The sequence below is a fragment of the Scyliorhinus torazame genome, chromosome 20, assembly GCF_047496885.1.
Source record: "Scyliorhinus torazame isolate Kashiwa2021f chromosome 20, sScyTor2.1, whole genome shotgun sequence".
Taxonomy (NCBI): Eukaryota; Metazoa; Chordata; class Chondrichthyes; order Carcharhiniformes; family Scyliorhinidae; genus Scyliorhinus; species Scyliorhinus torazame.
Window position 1 is genome coordinate 32,618,218 of NC_092726.1, and position 6,299 is coordinate 32,624,516.

Here is a 6,299-nt window from a genome sequence, read left to right on the forward strand (position 1 = left end):
CCCTCGGATGCCGACTTGCCTTCTCCTCACTTCAGTTACCACATCCCTTCATCCTGCACAACGGGGAAGTGTGGCGACAGACTGAACGGCATCCTCTTTGGATGCAGGTATACCTTCACGGCGTCTCTTTTCATTCTCCTGACTCCACGACCAACACGCCAGGGTGGAGCTCAGGGAGACTAGACATTGCCCTCTGTTGGATTCCGCCAGTACTTGCTGCTTGCACTGATTGCCCTTTGTTCGGCAAAGGTGGAGATTTCTTCGACTCCTTCCGTTGACTGCCACTGGGCCTTCACAGCGTCTCCATTTCATCTGGTGACGACAGGGGACGGCTTGCCAGACGATGTCTTCCTGTTGTGTTTTACTGGTTCTGCATGCACAGACTCCACCGTGCTTGGCCAAGCTGGAGGTCTCTTGACCAACAGTGACTGTAGACTAAAAGTTCCAAAGCACAGTTGAGCGCAGCAAGGTGCACCTGAATGTCGGTGGACGAGGAGGACAAAAGCCATAGCCGGAATATATGGGCTATCGCTTCTCGGCCTCTTGGCTAAGATCAAGTGCAGTCTCATTTGATCGAGGGAAGCTGAGGATTTCGATTACGATTGTGGGTTGGAAAGCTCTGAGGGATTGAAGTCGTCAAAGAGAAAACGTTTGGAGCTTGGCTGCTATTGGTGGATCTACATGCTGGCCTAAACTTCGGGTTTAGGCCCAACGCCGATACAGTTTCACACCCAACGGACGAGATATGGATGCAGCTGCATCCCGACCACCAGGCTGGGGAGTGCGAAACACTGTCCCAGTCACAGTAAAGACAACGGAAGGAGAGTCACCTTTGGATCGGATACTCTTCGTGAAGCGGGTGCTGCTCCAGTGTTGTGGGCTTAAAGCAACAGAAATCTTCTGCTTGCAAAACTTCCCCAAGAATGGTTTCTTTGATGTCACCTTCAAGAGCGTCGCAGCGTGCATCAAATTCTTGAATGTCTTCAAGGAAAAAGGTAACCAGAGTTCCCTGTCGATCCTGACTGCGGAGCCTCTGTTTACGCTCCCGGCGCAGCGAAATCGGGTTGTTGCACTGCACACGTACAACCCCACGTCCCTGTGTCTGATGTGCTCACGGTCCTCGCCATGTACGCTGAGCTGAAAAGTGACAGCGTGCAAGTGAAAGACACCTTCGGCATCTGGACAAGTGAGCACCAGGTCAAGGTGACCCTAAGAACGGACAGCAACGGAGCCATCCTGCATCCCCCCTCCAGTTTCGCTATTGGTGTAAATCGTGGCTACCTCTACTACGTGGGACAGCCACGAGTATGCCACACCTGTGGCAAAACGGGGCATGTTGCCGCAAACTGCAGTGTGACCTTCTGCAAGAACTGCAGGCAGGAGGGACACATGACTAAGGACTGCAAGGAAGACAAGTGCTGCAACCTGTGTGGGGAGGCCGGCCATCTTTACAGGGCCTGCCCGAAAAGCGGGGCGACATACGCACAGATCATCAGCAGCGGAGTTAAAAAGGCGACCAGAGAGGAGGTGCATACACCCTCCACCGAAAAAGACACCACGGCACAGAATGCGGAAAGCAACAGAAGGGCCCCCAACAAAAAGAGGAGGCCCCAGCACTCCCTGACAACCCAGCCCCAGCCCCATCTGATGAGGAACACTCAATGGAAGAGGAAGAGGACGGCACAAAGAATAAAGAGCCCTGGGAAACAGTGAACAGGGACAAACGAAAGAGGAAACAAAAAAACAAACTGAAGAACCCCCCGAGGGGTAGTGGCAAAAAGAGACACCTTTCAGCCGGCGCACTTAGCGCCGACACCTCATCCGATGAGGGAAAACAGGACAAGAATCGACCGCAAATAAAGAGGCAAAGCACCAACGTGGAACGGAAGGCACAGACCCCCCAGACCACCGACCGGGAAGAAAACAAGGTCACAGACCAACCCCCGATAGCAACGAGCAGCAACAACCCAGGTGAAGACCGGCCTGCAACCCCAACACCTACTGACTGCCACGACGAACGCCAGGGCTACACCACCCCCCCAATGCATCTGCATCAAAATCACGGGGCCAGTACGGACCAGAACAGTTTTCCCAGCCCTGCAACTGTGCTAAAGTTTGCGAGCACCACCGGCATGCTGGGGAACATTCAACAGCTGGAACAGCCAACTGTATAGACTCTGCACTCTTGAGACTGGTAAATCTACCTTTTTATAATGGGTTTAAAAATTGCATCCATAAATGTGCGAAGCATCAAAGATACTTCGCGGTGTGTAGCCACACTCAACTATTTGGCAAATGTAAAAGCTGACCTACTGTTCCTGCAGGAGTGCGGAATTCCGCACCTCAGCAACTACAGGCGCTGGTCGAGCTGGTGGTTCCACGGGCCATCCATCTGGTCAGGAGGAAACGACTGCCGCTCCTCCGGCCTGGGTATTCTGCTGCGGGGAGGCAACTTCACCATCTCCGACGTTAAGGAGGTGGTGGGCGGGCGCCTCCTCGTAGCAGACGTGAAATACAAAAACACCCCTCTCAGACTTATTAATGTGTACGCCCCGGCCGTAAAATGTGAGCGGCTGGCAGTCCTTCAGCAACTCCCACTGCTGTTGGCCACCTCCAAGCCGGTCATCCTGGGTGGTGACTTCAACTGCATCATCGATGCGGCTGGACGATCCAGCAAAGCCGACAGCAAACTAGACGCTACATCCAGACTCCTGATGGAAACGGTAAAAGACGCCAAGCTGCTCGACATCTGCAGCAACCCTGCAGACGGAGCGCGGCGTAGATACACATGGTCACGGCCAGACGGGTCCGTCCGCTCCAGGATAGACTTCTTTTTTGTGTCCCGAGCTTTCACGGTCATGTCCACCGACGTAACGCCGGTGTTCTTCTCTGACCACTGCCTCCTACTGGCCGACTGCCACCTGCAGGAAGACCAGGTGGTAGGCAGGGGGACATGGAAGCTAAATGTAAAACTGCTGACCCCTGAGAACATCGAGAAACTCAGGAGGGATTACAAAGGTTGGAGAACCGTGAAACCCCTCTTTGAGGCCCCACATCTCTGGTGGGAAGCAATCAAGGGGAATATCAAGAGGTTTTTCATCCTCAAGGGCGTTCGAAAGGTGAGAGAGAGACGAGGGGTCATGTCCAGGCTCCAAAAAAGTATGCAAAATTTGCTCCAGCTGCAGTCGATGGGGGTGGATGTCAAGGAGGATCTCCAAGAGGTGAAGAGCCAGCAAGCCTCGCTCTACACCTCGGAGGCCTCCAAGGTTATCTTCCGTTCCAGAGTCCGCTCCGTGGAGCAGGATGAAAAGTGCTCACGCTTCTTCTTCCAAAATGTGCACAGAGAGACATCTGTGATCAGCAGCTTGAAGAAAGAAGATGGCCCTGAAAAGTCATCGCAGTCTGACATCCTGAGGATCAGCCAATCCTTTTATGCCGGACTGTATGACCTGAAGCCAACAGATAGCACTGTTTCCCAGACCTTCCTGTCGACTATCACGGAGGTCATAGGCGACAGCGAGCTGGAAAACCTGGACAAACCACTAACTCTGGACGAGTTGACAAAGGCCGCCAAGTCCTCCGAGACGAGTAAAACTCCCGGAAGCGACGGCTTACCGGTTGAGTTGTATTCGGCTCTGTGGGACTGGATGGGCCCAGACCTGCTGGAAGTGTACGAGAGTATGCTTCTGGAAAGCAGAATGAAGAGTCCATGAGGAAAGGCATCATCACCCTCATCTACAAGCAGAAGGGGAAAGGGAAGAAATATGAAATTGGCGACCCATTTCACTGTTGAATGTGGACTACAAAATTCTAGCCAAGGTCATCGCCAATCGGGTCAGGTCTGCTCTGGAGTCGGTGATCCACCCTTACCAGACCTGTGCTGTAACCGGCAGGAAGATCTCTGATTGCCTCGCGCTACTCAGGGATACGATCGCCTACGTGCAGGACAGGGGGGTGGACACTTGCCTCATCAGCCTTGAAACAGATGAAGGCTTTTGACAGAATATCGCACACCTACATGATGGATTTGCTCTCCAAAATGGGGTTTGGGGAGGGAATTCGCAATTGGATCATACTGCTCGACACAACCATCTATAGCGCAGTCTCAATCAATGGGTGGGAATCAGAACAGTTCCAGATCAAATCCGGAGTCAGGCAGGGCTGCCCTCTCTCCTCTGCCCTTTTTGTGTGCTGCATAGTACCCTTTGCCGAGTCCATCAGGAGGGATCCGGGCATAAGAGGAGTGACGATCCCAGGCAGTGGAGGCATGCATGTCAAGGCCTCCTCGTACATGGACGACGTTGCCGTCTTCTGCTCGGATCCTGCGTCTGTACGCAGGCTCTTGACCACCTGCGACCAGTTTGAACTGGCCTCGGGAGCCAAGGTAAACCGTGGCAAGAGCGAGGCCAAGTTCTTTGGGAACTGGACCGAACTGTCCTTTGTCTCCTTCACTGTCAGGTCAGATTACCTGAAGGTGCTGGGGATATGGTTCGGAGCTGCTGGGCCGTGCTCCAAAACCTGGGAGGAGCGCATACAAAGGGCAAGGCAGAAACTGGGCTGGTGGGAGCAACGCTCCCTCTTCATTGCGGGCAAAACCATGGTCATCAGGTGTGAGGTACTCTCGGTGCTATGCACGTGGCGAAGGTCTGGCCCATAACTCGACCCTACGCCGCAGCAGTCAACCGGGCCATCTTCAAATTTATCTGGCGATCCAAGATGGACCGTGTCCGAAGGGACACCATGTACAAACCTCTGGAGAAGGGAGGGCAGAACGTACCCAACGCCTCCCTCATCCTGTTGGCCACCTTTGTGTCCAGCTGCATCAAGCTGTGCGTGGAACCCCAGGATGCAAACAGCAAGTGTCACTACATACAGAGGTTCTACCTGTCCCCGGTGTTACGAAGGATGGGCCTGGCCTCATTGCCGCGGAACGCTCCAAGTAGTTGGGCCGTACCGTACCACCTGTCCTTCGTGGAAAAGTTTTGGAAGAAAAACACCTTTGACCACAAGGCAATGAAGCAGAGGTCAGAACGTACTGTCCTCGAGGCCCTCAGGGAAAAGGAGACCGTGGAGGACGTTGGATGGTTCCCTGAGCAGACTGCCAGAGTCATCTCGCAGAACGCCTCATCACCAGAACTTTCAAACAAGCACCAAGACCTAGCTTGGCTGGTGGTGAGAAGGGCCCTCCCTGTCAGATTCTTCATGCACACCCGAAAGCTCTGCACCAATGCACGCTGCCCTCGGAGTGACTGTGGGGGAAATGAGACGGTCACACACCTCCTTGTGGAATGTGCCTTTGCAAAGAAGGTCTGGAGAGAGATGCAGTGATATTTGTCAAGGTTCAGCCCGAACTGCTCTGTGACACAAGACTCTGTGCTCTACGGACTGTTTCCAGGGACACACACCGAGACAAATATCAACTGCTGCTGGAAGGTCATCAACTCGGTAAAAGACGCTCTTTGGTCTGCCCGAAACTTGCTGATCTTCCAGTGCAAAGAATTGTCCTCGACCGAGTGTCGCAGACTGGCACATTCCAAGGTCCAGGACTACGTGCTGAGTGACGCACTCAAGCTTGGGGCAGATGCCGCCAAGGCGCAATGGGGAAAGACCACTGTGTAAGGTCTTTCCAGCAAATGTACACCGAGGGGCGGGTAACAGTGTAAAGCCCCTCGGTCTGGGCAACCAACACTCCAATGTACAAAAACAAACATGCCACTGTAAATATTTAAGAAGGAATTGTAATGTAAAGAGTGATATGTGTATAATATTATCAAAATTGAATGGAAGAAAGTCAAGGCAATGTGTAGCTCTGACGGAAATGTACAGTCAAGACAATTCGATATGCTTTGTAATGCTTATGATAAATCTTATTAATAAAGTATATATTTTTGAATAACATTTTAAAAAAAAATCTGTTCTTATCAGTTTAATATCTGATGTGTCCCCTATCTGGGGACCGAAAATTAAATAGATTTTTGGGACTCGGAGATGGTTCAGGGGCTTGCTCCTTCCGCTCCACGCATCGACCTGGTCTTGCCATGCTTCCAGGAATCGTGCGTTCACCCCGCTTTGAAGCGCAAATGGTGTGAAAACAGAAAATGGCGCAAACACTGCCTTCCCCTTTTCTGTCTTGTCCAGTTGTCTCATCCTGACCTATTTAAGGCCTTTCAGGCTCCAAAGCATTGCTAGCTTTTCTGCTGGCGGGAGCTTCGTGCACTAATGTTGCGAGCCGATGGACTCGCGGACTTGCGGCAGCCAGGCTCCGTTTTCAGCTGATATGCCACACAGATTTCCTGCTG

At 52.6% G+C, this 6,299-nt stretch overlaps 1 non-coding gene across 1 annotated transcript; it reads left to right on the forward strand.

The window, feature by feature from the left end:
• Positions 1–5,880: 5,880 nt before the first annotated feature.
• On the forward strand, positions 5,881–6,064 carry LOC140397337 (U2 spliceosomal RNA). Its single transcript, XR_011936823.1, has one exon. It is a non-coding gene; the product is annotated as a U2 spliceosomal RNA (small nuclear RNA).
• Positions 6,065–6,299: the final 235 nt, after the last annotated feature.